The sequence below is a fragment of the Mesocricetus auratus genome, unplaced genomic scaffold, assembly GCF_017639785.1.
Source record: "Mesocricetus auratus isolate SY011 unplaced genomic scaffold, BCM_Maur_2.0 Super-Scaffold_100020, whole genome shotgun sequence".
Taxonomy (NCBI): domain Eukaryota; kingdom Metazoa; phylum Chordata; class Mammalia; order Rodentia; family Cricetidae; genus Mesocricetus; species Mesocricetus auratus.
This window is the reverse complement of record NW_024429201.1, coordinates 29,929,256-29,951,573: the sequence shown is the minus strand read 5'-3', so window position 1 is coordinate 29,951,573 and position 22,318 is coordinate 29,929,256.

The following is a 22,318-nucleotide window of genomic DNA, read 5'->3' as shown; positions in this document are numbered from 1 at the left end:
TCCTCCCATAACCCCACAAACTGCCCCAACACCCCACCCAGGCCCCAGTCCACTCCCCAGGGAGGCTGAGGCCCTTAATGCAGGATCTCCAAAGTCCATCTGGATGCCAGGGATAAATATTGATCTAAATCCCAAGGACCCAAAGATTGCCTAGGCCACCTCACTGACACCGATATTCAGGGCGTCTGGATCAGTCCCATGCTGAATTCTCAGCCATCAGTCTGGTCCATGAGCTTTCCCTTGTTCAGGTCAGCTGTGTCTGTGGGTGTCACCTGCCCGGTCTTGATCCCTTTGCTCAACACTCCTCCCTCTCTGCAACTGGTTTCCAGGAGTTCAGTTCAGTGTTTAGCTGTAGGTGTTTGACTGTTTCCATTAGCCACTGTATCAAATCTGTAGGATGGCATATACGGCATTTATCAATCTCATTTTCGTGAAGGACTTTTAACGTAGCCTCTCCACTATTACTTAGATTGCCAGTTGGGGTCATCATTGTAGATTTCTGGAAATCTCATTAGTGACAGATCTCACTGCAAACTTATAATGACTCCCTCTATTATGGTATCTCTCATCCTGCTCTCCTCTATTCTCCCCCAGATTCTTGCTCTTCCATGTCCTCCTCTCCCCTTCTCTTCTCCCTCTCACTTTTCCCCAGCTCCCTCTCACCTCCCCCCATGATCCGAGTCAACTCAGGAGACCCTATCACATTCCTCTTTTCTGGGGTACCATACATATCTCTCTTAGGGTCTTGCCTGTCTCCAAGACTCTCTGGCAGTGGGATTGCATGCTGGCACTCCCATGATACATTTGGAAAATTCATATATGAGTACATACCATGTTTGCCTTTTTGTGACTGGATTACCTCAATCAGGATACTTCCAGTGCCATCCATTTGCCTGAAAATTTCAAGATTCCATTGTTTTTTTTTTCTCTGAGTAGTACCCCATTGTGTAAATGTACCACATTTTTTCTGCCCACTCTTCAGTTGAGGGGCATCTAGGTTGCTTCCAGGATCTGTCTATTACAAATAATGCTACTATGAACATAGTGGAACAGATGTCCTTGTATGAATGTGCATCTTTGGGTATATAGCTAAGAGTGGAACTGCTGATTCTTGTGGTAGACTGATTGTCCATTTCCTGAGGAAACTCCATACTGATTTCCAAAGTAGCTATATGAGTTGGCACTCCCACTCGAAGTGGATATTTGTTCCTCTCTCTCCACATCCTCTCCAGCACAAACTGCCAATTGGGTTTTTTATTTTATTCATTCTGACAGGAGTGAGATGGTATCTCAGAGTTGTTTTGATTTGCATTTCCTTAATGGCTAAGGATGTTGAGTATGTTCTTAAGTCTCTCACAGCCATTTAGACTCCTCTATTGAGAATTCTCTATTTAGTTCTGTATCTCATTTAAAAAATTTACTAAAATAAATTATGTCTTAGAAAAATGAGTGCATGCTTCACATGTCAATCCTAGCTCCCTCTCCCACACCTCCTCCTTTTTTCCTCCACCAGCCCTCCCTCAACCCCCCACCCAATCCCCACATCATTCCTGAGGGAGGGGGAGGCCCTCCATGGGTGATGTCCAGAGTTTGTTGTTTCATCTAGGGCATGGCTTAGGCCCTTCCCCATGTGTCCAGGCTGAGAGTGTATCCCTCCATGTGGAATGGGCTCCAAAAGTTCAGTCATATTGAAAGACCCCAAGAGGGATACTTTCACGGAAGGGAGACCCGAACCCAAGGAACAACGAGACCACGAGCTTGGATGCAACAGCAAGAGGCTTTATTGATAATACACGGGTACCCGGGGCGTCTCAGTCTCGGGAACTGAGAGCCCCGAGCTGGGGACTCAGGGGTTCTTTTATAGCAAAAAGCGCAGTACAGAAGCAAGAAGCCTAGTAACAGGACCCTGATTGGGTAATTTAAATGAGGCTGGGGCTCAGAACGAGGGCAATTGAGGTTTTGCTTGGAACTCAAGTCTCGGCCTTGGCCCTATCTGAGGAACAATAGGTCTCTGTGCTTGCCCAATCTTGCTGGGCTGGCCATCTGGTCGCAGCAGATACCCAGCAGCCTGTATCCTTGGGCAGAGCTCCCTTCTGATAGCAATGACTATTCAATTGTGGGGGAAATGGAATTTTCCATAAGCCTCAGCTGCCTGTTTAGACTGGGCCAGGGTCTTTCATTCCCCCATTGCTCTTGTAACTGAATGGAATCTTTCATTCAAGGGTTTCTGCTATCTCAAAATCCCTTTGCTTTAGCTGCTGGTACTGTTGGGTTAAGACCAGGGATTGTAACCTTTCTTTTATGAACTGGGTCAGTCTGTTTAAGATGTATGGCCCAAACATCAGAACCAAAAGTATAATGATCAGGGGTCCCAATCTTCCCCCACCAGATCACATAGATCAAAATATAGGGTGGGGAAGGTGTCTGTCAGAGCCCCAAGTTGGGAACTCAGGTTTGCAGTCTGTCCCGTCCCCAGATTGGTTATCACCCAAGTAATATTGAATACTCGGTGAGGACTTCCCTCAATAAGGGGAAAGGTAAGTATGAAGCATAAGAAGGCAATCAAACAACTCGGGAGAGTCTTATCTTTAGAAGATTTTGAGTGCGTTGGGCCTTTCATCCTGGGTCTGAATCCTCAGGGGAGGCAGCTTTCACATGCGAGGCGTGTATCCAAGCAGCAATCCCGTCCACCTTGAGAGTAGTAGGGGTGGTCAACAGGACCATGTATGGTCCCTTCCAGCGGGGTTCAAGGTTCTTAGCCTGGTGGCGTCGGACCCAAACGCTGTCTCCCACGTAATAGGAGTGGGGGACGATAGGGCGTCTCCTCTGGTCTCGGTAGGCTTGGGCCAGGGGCTTCCAGACTTCCTGCTGGACCAGCTGGAGTGCCTGCAGGTGAGCTTGAAGAGAGGAGGAATTGGCATAGTCAGAAATATCTTGGTCAAAGAACTGAACAAAGGGAATGGTGGTTCCATGTAAAATCTCAAAAGGGGTGAGGCCATGGGGGCCCGGTGTATTCCGGACACGATAGAGGGCAAGGGGGAGCAAGAGGACCCAGTCATTAGTGCCAGCTGCAAGCGATAATTTAGAGTCTCCTCAATGGTTCTATTCATTTGCTCTACCTGTCCTGAGCTTTGGGGTCAGTAAGCACAATGCAATTTCCAATTAATCCCCAACAAGGTGGCCACAGACTGACTTACCTGAGAAACAAAGGCAGGCCCCTTGTCTGTCCCCAATACCTGTGGCATTCCGTAACGGGGGAAGATTTCTTCAAGAAGTTTCTTGGTGACCACCTTTGTCGTCTCGTGCTTGGTGGGGTAGGCTTCAGTCCATCCCGAGAAGGTGTCAACAAAAACCAGGAGGTCTGTGAAATCTATTTCCCAGTGCACCCCAGGCCGGTGCCCCCGAGCTCGGGTCCCCATGGGTAGCTTTAGCCTGGTCGCATTTACGCGGGCGCAGGCGTCACATCGCTCAGTCACTTGTTTTAGTGTTTCTTTCATTTCCAACAGGTGGCGGGTATTTTCTTCCCGGGCTAGTAGTCCTTGCATTTTCCTGGAGCTCAAATGAGTGAGTTTGGGTAGGCTGCTAATCAGACTGCAGCTGCTTGAAGGAGGTGACTGCTGTTTCCCATGGCCAGGGCAGCCTCCCGGGCGGCCCGGTCTGCCCTCCGGTTTCCCCGGGCGACTGGGTTGTCACCTCTCTGATGCCCTGGGCAATGTATGATGTCGTGACAAAGGCATAACGGCTGTCTACGTAGACAGTAAGTTTCTTACCTTCCGCCAGCTTCAGAGCCTGTGTTAACAGAGGTGGGACCCAGTCACGGAAGAAACCAGAGGCTGCTGGCACTCCTGCGCCGGCTTTCTGCTCGGCTCCCGGCCTCGGGCCGTGCGGCTCCCGCTGCTCCTTCCTCCACGTCGGCGCGCTTCTGCCCCGCCCCCCCCTGCTCCATCCTCCACAGCGCGCTCCCTCCCCCCTTGATGTACAAAGCTGCTTTCGTCCGTGAACCAGACATGGTCGGGGTTGGGAAGGGGTTTAGGGTCACCGGAGCCCCGAAGTGAATTTGGTCCTTGTCCAGCAACAGAGTCTGGTGATGGGTCATCCTGGCATTGGTGAGCCAGCGGCCCGGTGGCTGCCTGATGACCGCCTCCATAGCAGGGGGGGCATAGATAGTCAAAGGCTGCCCCAAAGTCAATTTGTCAAAGGGTTTAGTCAGATCAGGTAACCCCAGAGCTGGGGAGCTGAGCAGAGCCTTCTTGATGTCCATGAAAGCTTTCTCCTGGCTCTCCCCCCAGTCAAAGGTAGCCCCCGTCTTGGTGAGGGGGTACAGGGGTGCTGCCATTTCCGTGAACCCGGGGATCCATAGCCTACAGAAACCTGCCGTTCCCAAGAATTCCCGCAGTTTTTGGGGGGGGGTCTTGGGAGGAGGGATGTCAAGGATGGCCTGTTTGCGGGCTTCTGTTAGCCAACGTTTTCCATCCTGGATTCTGTACCCCAAGTGGGTGACCTGGGTCCGGCAGATTTGGGCCTTCTTGGCAGAGGCCCTATACCCCAAGTCTCCTAAAGTCTTTAAGAGAGCTTCTGTCCCCCTAAGGCATTCCTCCTCTGTTTTGGTGGCTATCAGGATGTCATTGTAAGAGGATGACCTCAGGATGGTGGACTCTAAACCCGGCCAAGTCCTGATGTAAGGCCTCATCAAAGAGGGTGGGGCTATTTTTGAACCCTTGGGGCAACCTAGTCCATGTAAGTTGTCCCGAGATTCCCAGGTCTGCATCCTGCCATTCAAAGGCAAACAGTGGCTGACTGTCTTTGTGTAATCGCAGGCAGAAGAAGGCATCCTTTAAATCCAGGACTGAGTACCAAACATAGTCAGGTGGCAGTCCACTCAGGAGGTTATAGGGATTGGGGACCGTGGGGTGTATGTCCTCAACCCGCTCATTGACTTCCCGGAGGTCCTGGACCGGCCTATAGTCATTGGTTCCTGGCTTCTTGACTGGCAACAGGGGAGTGTTCCAGGGGGACCGGCAGGGGGTTTGGGTCTCTGAAAGGTCCTTCTTTCTAAGTGAGGCCCCCTTTGTCCCTCTCTCTACCTATCCTGTCTCTGCTCTGCGACTACTTTGGCCAACAGTTTAGTCATTTCTCTGTTACGCTTCTTGTCCCTTGCTATCTCCCTCTCTCTAATTTCCTGTCTCTGACATTCTGTCTCCATCTTTTCTCTCTCTCTCTCTGCCTGAGCTTCTCTTTTATTAAAAATGCATTCTGCCTCCCTCAATACATCTGGTAGTGTATACCCCTGTCATATAGGGTATACATTCTGTAAGCTTCCTTAAGTCTTTCTAAAGATGCGGCGATTCCTCTGCCTTCTGAACTCTCTGTCTTACCTGGGCCAAATTTGTAGATCGCTTACCCGTCCCTCGGAGACTCGCTACAAGCAACTGGCAATAAAGACGGGGCGGTCAAGGGGGAAAGCAGCATCAATTTCATTTGGAAGCTGCGTAGGTTGTCCATTTGCACCAGGAACATTTTTTTTTCCGGGCTTCAAGAAGGACCTGCTGTCTCTCCTCCAAAGTTAGGAGGACTTGCCAAAAGCTGTTGGGCAGTGAGAACCGATTCTAATAGATCAGTCAGTCTCACAGGGTCTGCTGAAAAGGAGGGGTTATTATTTTTCCAGTTATAAAGATCCGAGGCAGAGAACGGCCAGTACTGCAACTGGCCATCGGGGCCCGTACGGGGAGGCAGGGCGATTGAATCCGGAGCGGGCTGAGGATGCGGCGCCGCCCGGAAGAGCCGGAGCGGCCTCCGGGGAGCGGGGCGAGGGGCGTGGCGGCCGCTCTCTGTCCGTACCCGGTCCACCGCGGGCCGCAGGGAGGCAGACGAAGCTTCCCTCGCACCGCCGCCGGTCGCGCCGTCACACTCAGGGCACCAAACCTGCAGCGGCCGGGATGCTGAACGCGAACCGGGAATGAGCCGCAGCCCGAGCGGTGCCTGCAGCTGCGGCGGTGGCGGGGGTTAGGGAAGAGGAGGGGGAGGGACCTCCTGGGTGCACATAGGAGCGCACCCAGGAAGGAGGGTCATAGACCAGCACTTCCCAGGTAACTATATAGGGTACTTGGTCCGGGTGGCCCTGGGGTCCAGGATCCATGACTTTCTCCTTCACCTGGAAGATAATTTGAGGGTTAAAGGTGCCATCTCGTGGCCAGCCAACATCAAAAGTTGGCCATTCAGAAGAGCAAAAGGTGATCCATTGCTTCTTGCGCACATCGACAGACTGGTTGTGAGCATATTCCTGAACCTGTTGCCAATGTGAAAGGGTCAGGCTAGGTGGAGTGGTAACTGTCTGGCCCATTTTCTCAAGAGCGATGACAAACGACACTAAGGATGGACGAACAGATAAGAAACAAAAACAAACAGATTTTCGCTGCGCGGCTTTGATATAAAGTCAAAAGCAAAAATTCAGGGGCCTTGTGCTCCCGTCCTCGTGCCCTACAAGGATGGAAAATCCCAGCGGGACTTCCCCAAACAAACGGGGCAGATTCCTAGACATCTACCCCTAACCCAAATGAGTCCTTAAGGACTCCAAACGCTACCAGGACGTCTCCTGGAGCTGCGGTCGGGAGTACGAATCCATCAATTCCTCCTCGGTGCCGCCAAATACAAATGCATACAGCTGTATACTACAAACGCAGGCGCGAGAAAATAACAGGCTTAGACAGACAGCAGACAACAGAAATTGAGTCCGGACAATTCTTACCTCCCAGAAGTGGGTCGGTGGTCCCTGGGCAGGGGTCTCAAGGTTCCCGGCCAATGCACCAAATGAAAGACCCCAAGAGGGATACTTTCACGGAAGGGAGACCCGAACCCAAGGAACAACGAGACCACGAGCTTGGATGCAACAGCAAGAGGCTTTATTGATAATACACGGGTACCCGGGGCGTCTCAGTCTCGGGAACTGAGAGCCCCGAGCTGGGGACTCAGGGGTTCTTTTATAGCAAAAAGCGCAGTACAGAAGCGAGAAGCCTAGTAACAGGACCCTGATTGGGTAATTTAAATGAGGCTGGGGCTCAGAACAAGGGCAATTGAGGTTTTGCTTGGAACTCAAGTCTCGGCCTTGGCCCTATCTGAGGAACAATAGGTCTCTGTGCTTGCCCAATCTTGCTGGGCTGGCCATCTGGTCGCAGCAGATACCCAGCAGCCTGTATCCTTGGGCAGAGCTCCCTTCTGATAGCAATGACTATTCAATTGTGGGGGAAACGGAATTTTCCATAAGCCTCAGCTGCCTGTTTAGACTAGGCCAGGGTCTTTCAATATGACATGATAAACACTGATCTACTATCCAAGGTCCCAGAGATTTCTGAGACCTCCTTAGGGACACTACATTCATGGAGTCTGGATTAGTCCCCTTTTGGCCTCTCAGCCATCAGTCTGGGGCTCAATAGCTCCCCAAAGCTGTCTTTGTGGGTTTCACCAACATAGATTTGATGCCTTTGCTCATCACTCCTCCATCTCTGTCACTGGGTTCCAGGAGTTCAGTTCAGTGTTTAACTGTGGGCTGTACCTGATGTTTTAATTGAATCCTTTGATGTTTTGGAGACTTGCTTCTGGAGTTCTTTGTAAATTTTGGAGGTCAGCCCTCTGTCAGATGTGTGGTTAGTGAATATTTTTTCCCATTCTGTGGACTACCTTTTTGTCTTGTTGACTGTGTCCTTTGATTACAGAATCTTCTCAATTTCAGGAGGTCCTCATTTATTAATTTTGATCTCAGTGTCTGTACTGATGGTTTTATGTTCAGGAAGCAGTCACCTGTACCAATTCATTCAAGGATGCCTCCCACTTTCTCTTCTAAGAGGTTCTGTGTGACTGGATTTATGTTAAGGTCTTTGATTTGGACTGAAGTTTTGTGCTTGTCAATAGACATGGATCTATCCGCAGCTTTCTACATGCCAGCATCCAGTTATGCCAGCACCATTTGTTGAAGATACTTTCTATATTCCATTGTATACATTAGCTTCTTTGTCAAAAATAAGGCATTGGTAGCTGTGTGGGTTAATATTAGGTTGTTTGATTCAATTCCATTGGTCTACCTGTCTATTTTTGTGCCAACACCAATCTGTTTTCAGGACTACAGATCTAATAATAAAACTTGAAGTCAGGGATTATGATGCCTCCAGAAATTTCTTTATTGCATAGGATTTTTGTCTATCCTGTGTCTTTTGTTTTTCCATATAATGTTGATTATTTTTATTTCAAGGTTTGTGAAGAATTGTGCCAGTATTGTGATGGGGTTTGCAGTGAATCTGTAGATTGCTTTTAACATGATTGCCATTTTTTACTATGTTGATCCCACATATTTTTGAATTTGTTTCAGTGATCAACCAAGCAACACACTTTTTCTAACTTCAGTTTGAATTTCTGCAGGCATTATTTTCTCAATGGCATAACTCATATTTTCATATTGTAGATGTAAAGTTGCTGACCTCTGATTTCTGAGAAAAATGAAGAACTAAGTATGACGCTTATTAGTTTAGGTTTGAAAACCTATGTTTTAGAATATTATTTTAAAATGTGTTACATTTGTTTATGCTATGGAACAGGTGTTTAATGATGCAAAATTATGTTGCATTCTTTTATGTTACATTTGTGTAACTCTGTGAAGCTGTGAAAATTTTCCTGTCTAAAACACCTGATTCATCTAATAAAGTGTTGAATAATCAACAAGTCAGGAAAAAGGATAGGTGGGACTGTCAGGCAGAGAGAATTAATAAGAGAAAAAGTGGGATCTGGAAACAAGAGGGGACTGAGAAGAGCAAAAACAGGGCGCCAACCACTTAGCAACACAGCCAGACACAGGAAGGAAAGAAAAGAAATCCAGAAATAAAAAAGTTAAAAGCCCAAGTCAAATGGTAAAATGGATAATTTATGTTAAAGAAAGCTGGTTAGAAACAAGCCAACTAAAGTCGGTGAATAAATAAGTAAGAAAAAGTCTCTATATATTTATTTGGGAGCTGGGTGGTGGGCTTCCCAAAGACCCAGAAGAGTTAAAATACAACAACAGCATACATTTATTAATATGGATTTTTACTAATATGCAAACATAAGAGACCACATTTCTATTCTCTTTACTTAATTATTCACCCAAATACATATTGTAACTTACCATATTTAACAAGTGACAATTGTTTAATTTGCTTGAATCATCAAGAGCTGTCAGGGAATAGCTTTAAATTCAGAAAAAAAATGTCATCTTTCATGCATTTGGGTCTAGTCACTGAGAAATGCATATCTTTTTTTCCCTGCATAATAGGAAAAATTACCATTTTATGCCTATCAATGTCAACAAGTATCTTACATTTAACATGTAGAAAAAAAAAACAATTGTAATTAAATTAAAGAAAATGGGCCAAATATAGACTGCCTTCTACAAGGAGTTTTTAAATGTCATGACAATTTGTTCTTGGTGGTCCTTGAGCCAATGGATTTTCTTACATCATAGAAAACAAACCAACTGCCACTTTCCTTTTCTTATTACCAAGCTTATTTCCTTGAATTATTTGTGATTAGAAAATCAAAACAGATGCTAGAAATTAAAATTTTATTGTCTGGACAGATACAAAAATACATCTAGCTAATATTCATGGTAATTTATTTTCAGGTTTGATTATGAGGTTGTTGGAGAAGAATGATCAAACAAGAGATTTACTATTTGAGAAATAAATCAGAATTTGAAAAACATTATTTATAAGGTAGTGATTTCAGTACCCTACTTATCACAAATAGCTTGGATTTTTTGTTTTGTTTATATATATATTTATATATATTTTTTATTTGAATTTAAATTAGAAAAAAAGGTTGCTTCACATGACAATTCCACATCCCTCTCTGTTTCCTTCCTCTCCTCCCATGCCCTCCCATCAACCCCCCAATAACCCCTCATTTCCCCAGGAAGGGTGAGGCCCTCCACAAGGGTGACCATACTCTGTCATTTTATCCAGGGTAGGGCCTAGACTCTCCCCCAAGAGGTCAGGGTGAGAGTGCCTCTCTCATTGTTGGATGGGAGTCCAAAGTCCATTTGTATACCAGGGATAAATACTGATCTACGACCCAAGGCTCAATAGACTACCTAGGCCTCCTCACTAACACTCACATTCAGGGGGTCTTGATCAGTCCCATGCTGGAATCCCAGCCATCAGTCTGGGATTCAGGAGCTAACCCTTGTCAGGTCAGTTGTTTCTGGGGGGTAACCAGCCCAGTCTGAAACTCTTTGGTCATCAGTCCTCCCTCTCTGTTACTGGATTTCTTGAGTTCAACTCAGAGCTTCCATCAGCCACAAGAATAAAGGTTCGGTTTACCAGACTCTCTGGCCATGGGATTGTAGGCTGACACTCCCCAGATCAATATCTAAAATCCATATATGAGGGAGTACATGCCATGTTTCTTTTTTTTTTTTTGACTGGGTTACCTCACTCAGGATGGTTTCTTCTAGTGTCATCCATTTGCCTGCATGTTTCAGAATTCCATTGGTTTTTTTCTGCTGAATAGTACTCCATTGTGTAAATGTACCACATTTTCTCTATCCACTCTTCAGTTGAGGGACATATAGGTTGCTTCCAAGTTCTATCTATTACAAATAATGCTGCTATGAACATAGTACAACAGACATCCTTGTTGTATTAATGGGCATCTTTTGGATATATGCCTAAGAGTGGAGTTGCTGGGACTTGTGGTAGGTTTATTCCCATTTTTCTGAGGAATCTCCATACTGATTTCCAAAGTGACTGAACAAGTTAGCACTCCCACCAGCAATGGAGGAGTGTTCCCCTTTCACCACATCCTCTCCAGCATAAATTGTCTTTGGTGTTGTTGATTTTAGCCATTCTGAAAGGAGTGAGATGGTATCTCAGAGTATTTACAAAGAACTCAAGAAGCAAGTCTCCAAAACACCATAGGATCGATCCAATTAAAAGGTGGGGTACAGAACTAAATAGAAAATTCTCAATAGAGGAGGCTAAAATATCCCAGAGACACTTAAGAAAGTGCTCAACATCCTTAACCATCAGGGAAATGCAAATTAAAACAACTTTGAGATACAAGGACATCTGCTCTATTTTGTTCATAGCAGCATTATTTCTAATAGCCAGAACCTGGAAACAACCTAAATGCCCCTCAACTGAAGAGTGGATAGAGAAAATGTGGTACATTTACACAATGGAGTATTACTCAGCAGAAAAAAACAATGGAATCATGAAATTTGCAGGTAAATGGATGGCACTGGAAGAAACCATCCTGAGTGAGGTAACCCAGTCGCAAAAAGACAAACATGCTATGTACTCACTCATCTACGGATTTTAGACATGGATCAAGATAGTGCCAGTCTGCACTTCCACTAACAGAGTCTGGGAAACAGGAAAGAACCTAAAAGATATGCATAGTACCCAAGAGAAGAGGAATGAGGCAAGACCCTCTGAACAGATGGGGAACACGGTGAGGGGTTGGGGGGAGTGAGAGCTGGGAAGAAGAAAGGGGGAGAAGAGGAAGAGAGAGTAAGTCATGGGGGAACAGGAAGGTTGAATGGGGGGGGTAGAATAGGGGGAGGAGGGAATCATAGGTTAGAAGACAGATCAGGCACCATTGTGACCTCTAGTGATCTAAAGGGATGACACCAATTGGCAAGCTAAGCAATAGTGGAGAGACCACCTTAAATGCCCATTCCTGATAATGAACTTGATGTCTGTAACCATATTGGAGCCTTCATCCAGTGAATGATGGAAGCAGAGGCAAATACCCACAGTTAAACACTGAACTGAACCCAAGGAACCCAGTGACAGAGAGAGAGGAGCAGTGAGCAAATTGGCAAAAAAATGGGCTGGCAAAACCAGCAAAGACAGCTGATCTGAACAGGAGAGAGCTCTTGGACCCCAGACTGACAGCTGGGAGGACAGCATGGGACTGATCCAAAACCCCTGAATGTGAGTGTCAATAAGGAGGCCTGGACAACCTATGGGTCCCTGGTCAGTGGATCAGTGTTTATCCCTGGCATACAAACAGACTTTGTGTGTCCATAACACAAAGAGGGATACTCTCTCAGCCTGGACTCTTAGGGGAGTGCCTGGACCCTACCCTGAGTGAAATTACAGATTCTAGATATCCCCTATGTGCAAGGAAATGACTATAGAGTGGGAGGTTGGGGGGTATGGTGGGAGTTGTTGGAGGAAGGGAGGGAGAGGGAACTGGTATTGACATGTAAAACAAGCTATTTAAAATGAGAATAATAATAAGATAAAAAAGAAAAGGCCTCTGTGTATTTGTTTGGGAGCTGGGTGGTGGGCTTCCCAAAGACCCAGAAGAGTTAAAATACAACAACAGCATACATTTATTAACATGGATATTTGTTTTTTATTAATATGCAACCATAAGAGACCACTTTTCCATTATCTTTACTTACTTATTCCCTCAAATACATATTGTAACTTACCATATTTAACAAATGTTAATTGTTAAATTTGTTTGAATCATCAAGAGCTGTCAGGGAATAGCTTCAAATATATATATATATATATATATATTTGAAATATATGTATAAAATTTTCCAATGCAACATTTTAAAACACAGAATCCTGACAAACTAGAAGCAGGACTCTTGCCAAAGATCAACTGTAGATGCTGTGCAAGTGGTCTTCATAAATGGTTTCTGTCAGGTGACTGGGAAACAATCAGTATTACCATAAATCTGAAATCCAGCATTGGAACACACTGACATCAAGGCCCCAGTGATGACAACGTATATTTCAATGTATATGACAATGGACATATCTTGTGATGGTCATGTCAAGAAGTTTCTAAACACCTGTGATAATGATAACTGACATAGCCTGGACAGGAGGACAAGAAGCTTCCCCCAACTTTTCCTCCTGTTTTCTTTCTTTGCTATTACCAAATCATGGTCTTACTTGCAACCATGTGTCAGTTTTAGCAAAGTAGAATTTTGTTTGTTTTTGTTTTTGTTTTGTCTAAATTCTCAATATCTTATAAATCCTTGCAAAAAGTAATAAAATAATATTGTACACAAAGAATAAAATTACTAAGAATAAGAAATCCTAATAGAGAACTAAAACAAATACAAATCAGACTTTTTAACTAAGAAATCCATAAATGGAGACATGACAAGAAACAATAATAGGTCTGCCCTAGGCTTGAGGTGAGTTTGGACTCTGTTCAGGGCCCAATTCACACCATCCCCTCCCCCCTTGGAACTTCCTGGGCCTGCTCTGCATGTAATAGACCCTCCTATGCAGGGCAGGCCACTCAAAGTCTGGCCACACCTCAGTGTTGGTCCACCATACATCCTCTGTCCTCTACCTTCCACTTGAGTCTTGGCCCCCCTACTCTTCCACTTTTGTTTGGAGAGCACAAGGAGAGGTCAGGCCATCCAAAGTTGCAGAAGTCTTGGCCTACCTATACAACAGGGAGACAAGAGGAGAGGGACAGACCCCACCTGCACCAACTCAAAGAAGGAATGGGAAGACAACAGTATAAGAACACACTCAATAAAAGAAAGAACAATATGGCATCACCAGAAACTAGGGTCTCCAAACCAGCAAGACCTGAACATCCCAAATCAGCTGAAGCAGAAGAGGACCATAAAAATCTACATTATAAAGATATTAAAGACCCTAAAAGAGGAAACAAGAAAGTGGCTTAAAGAAAAGGAAGAAAAAAAACCACAGGAAATATAGAAAAAGAAAAACCAAAAAAAATTCCAGAAATAAACAAATCCCTTAAAGAATGCAAAGAAAGCCAGGAAAAAAGCAACCAAATAAGTGAAGAAAACAATTTTAACAGTTCAAGGCTTGAAAGCTGAAATAGAAACAATAAAGAAAACACAGAAGGAGGGAAGGCTGGAAATAGAAAAACTGGGTAAATGATCAGGAACTACAGAGATAAATATAATCAATAGAATAAAAGAGATGAGAGAATCTCAGCTGTTAAAGACTCAGTAGAGAAAAAACTGTCATTGACTAAGAAAATCTCAAACCAAACAAATTCACAACACAAAATATCCAAGAAATATAGGACACTACTGTGGAAAAATGAATCCTAACACTAATATGTATAGAAGAAGGTAAAGAAATACAGTTCAAGGGTACAGAAACCATATTCAACAAAAACATATGAATCTACAAGAAGCTTGCAGAACATCAAATAGACTGAACAACAAAAAGAAGTCCACTCGCCCTTCCACTATAATAAGAATGATGACTACCTTGGTTGCTATTCCTAGACCTTGCACCCAGTAGCTGATCAAAGCAGAAACAGGTACCCACAGCTAAACACTGAGCCATGCTCCCGGAATCCAGTTGCAGAGAGAGAGGAGGGATGAGCATAGGAGCCAAGCTGGAAAAACTTGCAAAACCGCTGACCTGACCAAATGAGAACAAAGAGATCCTAGTGGTAAAGCTGGGAAACCAGCATTGGACCAAACCAAGCCCTTTGAATGTGGCTGCCATTTAGGAGGCCTGGGCAGTCTATGGGACCTCTAACAGGGGATTCAGTGTTTATCTCTAGAGCACAAATGGACTTTGGGTCTCCATTCCCTATGATGGTTTACTATTGCAGCCCAGATACACAAAAGAGGGCATGTTCCCTGCCCAATATGATGTGATGGGCTTTGATGATCTCCCGTGGAGAGCCTCACTATCCTTGGGGAGTGGGTAGGGAAGGGTTGGGTGGGTCTGTGGGGGACATGGGAGGATAGGAGGGTGAGGCAATTTGAGGATTGATAGGTAAAATAAGATTGCTTCTAAAATGAAAAATTATAAAGTGAAAATAATAATAATAATAAAGCTTTGGAGCATGTACAAATTTTACTGTTTTCTCAGCAATAGCCGAATGTTATATTTAGGTCTCTGAAGTGTTTTTCAGTCAGTTATGAGCATGTGAAGTCTGTGTCCAGACTCTCTGCTTGCATAAAGACAAATAGAAAAATGGTTCTGAAAAGACTGTCTTATCTTCAGTACACTGCTTTACTGTCTATATCCAAACTCACTTGACCATATGTATGTGGGAACCCTGGATACCCAATTTTGTTCCACTAATCTGCTTGCCTTTTTTTATTGGTGCCACAATGTTTTGGTTGATTTAACACTATAGTAAGTCCTGGTCAAAGATAAATCCAAATGATCTTGAGTGTGATATTGCTTTAAACAAAACTGAAGGCACTGTCTACAAAAACATAATTTGTAGACTTGACTTAATTAAATTTTTAAAGTTATACATTATTAAAACATAAAAAAGCAGAAGAATATGTTAGTTTGAAGAAATTCTTTGCAAAAAATACCTGATGTGACATAATTAAAATGTACAAAGAAGGCATGTAACTCAAAACTGAATTAACAGATATCTGTATTACAGAATAGACAAATACTCTATTGGGGAAAGAGAAAGGATAATCAATGTCATATGTCAATAGAAAGTCAATATTAATAAAACTGAGATACTGTTTAACCCTTGTGTCCAACATCCTGATAACACCAAGTGATGGATAGAATACAGAGCAACTAACTCTCATTTATTCAGAAGCAGAACTAAGCAGTTATTACTCTGGAAGTACATCTAGTGTTTTCACAGGAACATAAATTACATTTTACCATCTTATCCAGTAATCACACACTTTGGTGCTTTCACAAAGGAGCTGAAGGTATAGATTTTCACAAGAGGCTTAACAGATGTTCATAGTAGTTTTCTTCAAAATTGCAAAAACTTGAAAGGTACAAAAATGTGCTCAGCAGGTGAAAACATGTATAAACTGTTTTGCATCCAGGTAAAGGAATAGTTTTCACGGCTGAAAAGTAAGTGTAAAGAAGTAATTTAAATGCACATAATCAAAGTAAAGAAGAAGCCAATCTGGAAAGAATCTCATTAAAAATATTGTAAAATCTCAGATATGACATTCTGGGGACAAAAAATAGCAATGCAGAGAGCAGACACATCAATTGTTGCTAAGAGTTCAAGGGAAAGGTGGACAATAGGACAGAAGTAAATCCTAAAGCAGTGAAGACATCCTATATACAATAATTTACATAATGTGAAGCTGTTCTAAACAAATCTAAAATCATGCAATAGACAACACCACTACTAATGCAGATTATAAGTATGAATGGTAATAATGTACTAATTTTAGTGAATCTATTGAGTGTTAGAATTGTACCACTGTAACAGAAGAGGTTGACAATGAGGGCAACGGCAGGGTTCATGATCAGAACAAGTAGATACACTCTGTGACAACTTCCCACATCTCAACAGAACTAAAATTGTGTTACAAACAAATCACTGTGTTTTAAAATAATACATAACCTGGGACGAACACTTTGTGTACAGATTACAGTATCAAAATTTGATTGCCAATTATATGCAACAGAGCTCTAACAGTGATAAGAGGTGTTTATTTCTTGTTCAAGTACATTGATATGGAAACACTAAATTAAAGGTGATTGAAGTGTCTTCTACCATCTCCCGAAGATCTGTTTTCACTGCAAAGTCTTAAGTCAAGTGATAGAGTAGGGCAGTGGAATGTAGAAAACAGATGCAGTCAAAGCGTCCACTTCAGAGCACCCAACTGAAAGTGGCCAGAAGAGAAAACCCGAATGCCAGGTCAGCATCTCCTTTTGTAAACCCTGTTTCTAGTTCATCTACACACAATTGGTGATCGTGTACTTTGAACTTTCTCATGTCATCTTCCCTATGCCTTCTCACGGTATCAACTATAAAACACATCTTTCTCTATGAAATTCTTCACGCGTTGACATTCTATTTTTCTTGATGTCTTTCCTAGCACTGTTGTCACAAATACAACTTAAGTGGATTTGCTAAAAATTTTTAAAATTTTGAATCTCAATTCCTTATAACTGAATTCAAATAAAATTACTAAACTATAGAGCTTGTCACATTGTATATTATACCTGGAAGCTAAGTGTTGTCCAGGTTCCAAAATAACATTTCCAGTGTCCTTTGTCTAATGTACCTTCAGTGTTGACATTTCTCACTGGGACCATGCAATGAAACAGCCTCTAAAATTCCGTTAAATATGATACTCAAATATTCCAGCATAAGTTATCTTTTAATAGAGGCATATATTTTTATTTTAAGTAAAATTATTTGACTTTTAGTAATTGTATTGGCTTAGAAACTATTAAGGAGTAGCGAAAATCCAATCAATACTCGGCACTTTGACTAGATAGTCACCTGAGGGTCTCCATGGACTTAGTGGTATGTATGGTTTTAGCTTGCCAGTACAACTAAGACAACTAAGCCAGAAAAGGGAGTTTTAGTATGTTATCATGTATTGACTGGAAAACATCAAAAAACCCACAAAATAACATTTAACTTCTTAGAGAAAGTGTAGATATTATTACACAAAATAATAATGATAATAAAATAAAAGAGGAATCAATATCTGAATATGACAATGTTTTCCTTTAGTTCACTTCATATGTTGTAACCAAATAATTTCTTAAAATATCATTCCACTATTGATATTTCTCTAAAGAATGCACTGCTAAAAAGCCTGAGAGCGTGATTTCATTTACATGAACCAATGTACATTAAAATATCTTGCTCAAGTTTCCATTGAAAAAGAAAGGACCAAGAAAGAGATTAAGCTGGACAAGGTTCACACATCAAAAAAGACTACCATATAGGTTTAGCAGATATGTTTGATACAAAGTTTCCAATTGCACTAACCAACTATTGTTTTTATCCCACATAATTCTTCAAGGATTAATTAGTATTTGTCCAAAGCACTTATCATTTTGGTAAATTAAATATCCCAAATCAAATTAATCCTTTTCACTGTGTATAAAATAATATCAATATGTCCTGTTTTTCTGTATATGACTACTCAAATTATGCTTAGTCATCTATGTAAAAACATTTCAAATATTACTAAGATATATTAAATAGAAAAACAGAAAATACAGTGTTTATATTGAGGAACTGAGTTTTATCAATTTAATCCATTTGGATTCTATAATTTATAAACTTGTCATATTAAACTTTATAAAATTGCCATTTTATAGGATTTCTGATTAAACTCTCGAGTTATTTGATGATTCTGTACCTGCAGATTAATTACATTTCTTAAAATACTGTTTTCACAAGGAACAGAGCATTGTGAAAATCTTCTACAGATTTTGCAAATTAATCTGAGAATATGATAGCATGGAAGGACTGGAGGAACATGGAGTCTGAAGGGAAAATAGAAGTCCTTCCCTCTGAGTTCTTTACCAAGCATGCTTTGAACAGTAAGGGGCAGTGTCTTTCTGAATATTAACCCATAAAGTCCTGTGATGCTGATAACAACAACACAATGTTTAGAGATGCAAGGACATAAAGCCGAAAGTACAGAAGACCTTGGCATCAAAGAGCAAAATTCTCTATTTTGTACCATGGCCACTGCAGTGACAGCTGCTGAGACAGATTTCAAAGTCATTTACACCATCAGTTACCCACGTCCTTCTATTCTTGGCTCTCGCTCCAAGAATGGAAAATACCAGCTGTTCTTTCTGGCCAAGGGAGTACTTTCTCCCCCAAAACAAATAAATATGAAATAAATAACAATGATAGGAAATAAAAATCTATGCTAAGAGGAAGAGTGGCAACCAAAGAATTCTTTCTATTAACACTTTTAAGTGACACACTATTATGGCAGCTCACATTTTGCATCAAATACTAAATGTAAACAAAACTGAAAAAAATACAGTAAGAAACAGTAGAAAGAAAGAAAAGACACAAAAGAAGAGAATATGGGGTTGTGAATTTAAACAAAGTACATACATGAAAATTACATAAGTAACCTGTTATTATATGCTAAATAAAGAATAAATGACTCTTAACTCTAGTAAGTGATGGTAAAATATAGTTGAGTGCTGGATAAATTTCAACATATTCTTTAAGGAGAGCCCATAGTATCAGTGTCCTATGAATGACAGTTTTCACTGAAATGGTCTCTATGCCAACCATGTTTGTTTTATATGACTGTTTTGGGGGTTAATAGGGTCATTATATAAAAATAAATTCTAGTCAATGGGAAGGATGAACTTTTCCCAATAGTCAATGCACAGAGGAAAGATGTAGATAAAGAGTGCATGAAGCCGGGCGGTGGTGGCGCATGCCTTTAATCCCAGCACTCGGGAGGCAGAGGCAGGCAGATCTCTGTGAGTTCGAGGCCGGGCTGGACTGATAGCCTCCAAAACAATACAGAGAAACCCTGTCTCGTAAAGACCAAAAAAAAAAAGAGTGCATAAAATTATAGTTTTATAACACTTATTTTACATTAAAAACCACTCATAAAAATAGAGAACTAAATAGCATGTAAATATTAGAGAACTTACCTCCAAAATATGTAATTACTATAATTTCTTGTTTTGATAACTACTCTGTATACATTTTTGTTTAAATCAACTTGTAATTTCATTAGGATAACACTGAAGTTTATTTTTATTGTACTCCCAAGATTTTCAGTTAAAAAAATAATAAGTTGAAGTTACAAATTGTATTTTAAGCTCTTCAGTGTAAGTCTATGGATTTTGCAACTATCTGAATAAAATTTGTACAAACTTTAACATTTTTATTATTAATAATATGAGGATTTGTATCAATAATTTTATTCAACATAGAGTAGCAAATATATGATAGATAACCTTATAAAATTATGCAATGTAGATACCTGATTAGGTTTACTGATGTCTGCTATCATTCCTTAGTGTAGGGTGCCAGATGGAAGTAGAAGGATAAAGATCTGAGCATATTAATTCATTGTTTGGTATACTGAGAGTGAATGCACTATGACTTGTTGCCTGCTGGACCAACTGTCACATAATTCCTTCCATAATGGACTTTATCACCTGAAACAGTGAAAAAAGTACCTATACCTTTTCTTCCTTTTACTGCTTTTACCTGGAATTATATAATCAAGATGAGAGGAATATCTATCTGGAATAGATAGCTACCATTAATGATAAATAAGTAGTTTTTAATTAACTCAGGATGTTGGGGTTACAATTGACAATCGTAAAGTGTTTATATTCCATTTTGTATGTAATACAAATGTAATAAAATATATGAATTAACTAACACACCATACAGTGATTCAGTACCCAAAACAGTTATTTTAGAGAATCATCCAGCTACCACGTAACATGTTTTAAACTTTATTACATTTTACAATGCTTTCTGAAGAATATGAAACTAAAAGTGTTTTTCTTGCACACCTAGGTTATATTGGAATGCACATTTAAAAGGGCAGAATGTCTTAGTCATGATGTTTGCTTTTCATTCCCACTCCTTTCTACACGGTTGGTTGCTTCCTTTTTTTCCTCTGGTCTTTCATTTTTTAAAATTGTGTTAACATAATATGTAAACTTTTCTGTTCTTCAGTATTTTGTTCATTTTAGCCTAGGTTTCTTTTTCTTTTGGTCTTATTTCTCATAGTGTTTTTCAGAAAGCATTGCAATTAGATTTATGAAGTAATAATACAGGGTTGTCTAACAAAGTTGCTTTGTTTCTATCACTGATTTTTAATAAGGATCCAATATTCATTGTCTCCCAGTATAACTTGCAAAATGATAGATTTTCTGAGTCTTGTATCCTTTAAAATTTCAAGCTGCAAACTTCAAAATTGAAGACATGTATTGAAAATGTCACATGACAATACAGTAAATGCTGTTGCAATTAACTTGATGCAATTAACTTGACAGCTATCAAATGATGTCCTTATCATCTGCCAGACAATTAGGAGACCTGGGTCATCTGCTTAGCACCTTAGAACTAACAATGTCAGTGTGGCATAATTTAAACATTTATGATACTTTCTTATTGACTACTTTGTTACAAAATCATTTTAAAAACAAAAAATATGAAATTCATTCATACCTCCCAAGGCCATGTGGTTTGTTAACTCTGGTTATTTTATGTTGCCTGATGGTGAAGACTAGTGGATTGTATTATTAAAAGTTTACATTTTGAAAATGGGAATCTTGTTTTACTTTGTTTCTGTTTTAAAAGAAAATAACTTTGTTACACATACCTGATTTGTTCGTTTTGAGAAAGCATTTTTGGTGTAAAAATATATATATATTTGCCTCAAGCAGTCACTCTGTGGATAAGGTACTGGAAATATTGTTTCAATTTATTTGACTGAAAACAGTTTTACTAAGATTGTGTTTGTTCACATTTAGATCATGCCATAAGGAACAGTAATTCTACATAGTTGTGGTTTGTCAATAATTTTTATTTGTGTTTTCTCCGATAATTACACTTATGACTAAATATCACAATATCATGACTGTAACATTCACATTGTGGGGACAACATATTTTGACATGCTAATGTTTTTTTACGTTTATTAACTGAGACTTTGTGATCAACTAAGACATAATGTTGTGCCATGTGACTCTGAAATTGGAATTGAGAATCTGGTGGTAATCATGTGCCGATGTAGCTATAATTCTTTCTTCAGGTATGGTAGCTGGTCTTAGATTATGTGAGAAAAAAATTCTTAAAGGAAATGTTATGGAAGACCATGTTTTTCCTTCCATTGAGAAAGAGATGTAAGCCATCTACATCAGAGCCCTCCCCTGGGATAAATGAAATTTTAGGAAAACTTTTTTTCCAGGGGGAGCATCCCCTCTGTGGGGAACCTAATAGATAATTATCCCAAGGCACTTATAATATTTCTCACAGATGTTTATTTGCATGAAGTTTCCTTCATAGTATTTGCTGAGCTTATACACCAATATAGATAATGCATATTTTCCATGGATGATCATGGACTGAGTGCTTGATATGTTATACAACTTTGGTCACTTGGTGATTTAGTGGCAGCAATGCTATTATTCATTAAGAAAAAATTAACAATAATATTTGATTGAAATTAACCTTATTTGTGATCTTCTTTAAATCATTAGAACCTTACAACACTAAGTTTCCTGATAACTAAGAAAATCAAAGCACAATGATTTCACTAGAAAATATTTACAAAGCACAAATGTGAGACAGAAGTTTAAAAAGTTACAAACCATAGGTTTCCCAGGTTTTCAAAGTATGCCCTGATGATTCTCTGGATTTCCTCAGTGTCCGTTTTTAGGTCCCCTTTTCATTTCTGATTTTGTTAATTAGCATGCTCTCTCTCTCTGTCTTTTCATTAGTTTGGACAGAGGTTTGTCTATTTTGTTGATTTTCTCAAAGGACCAACTTTTTGTTTCATTGATTCTTCTAAATGTTTTCCTGGTTTCTACTTATTGATTTCAGCCCTAGCCCTGGGTAGTGGATCAGT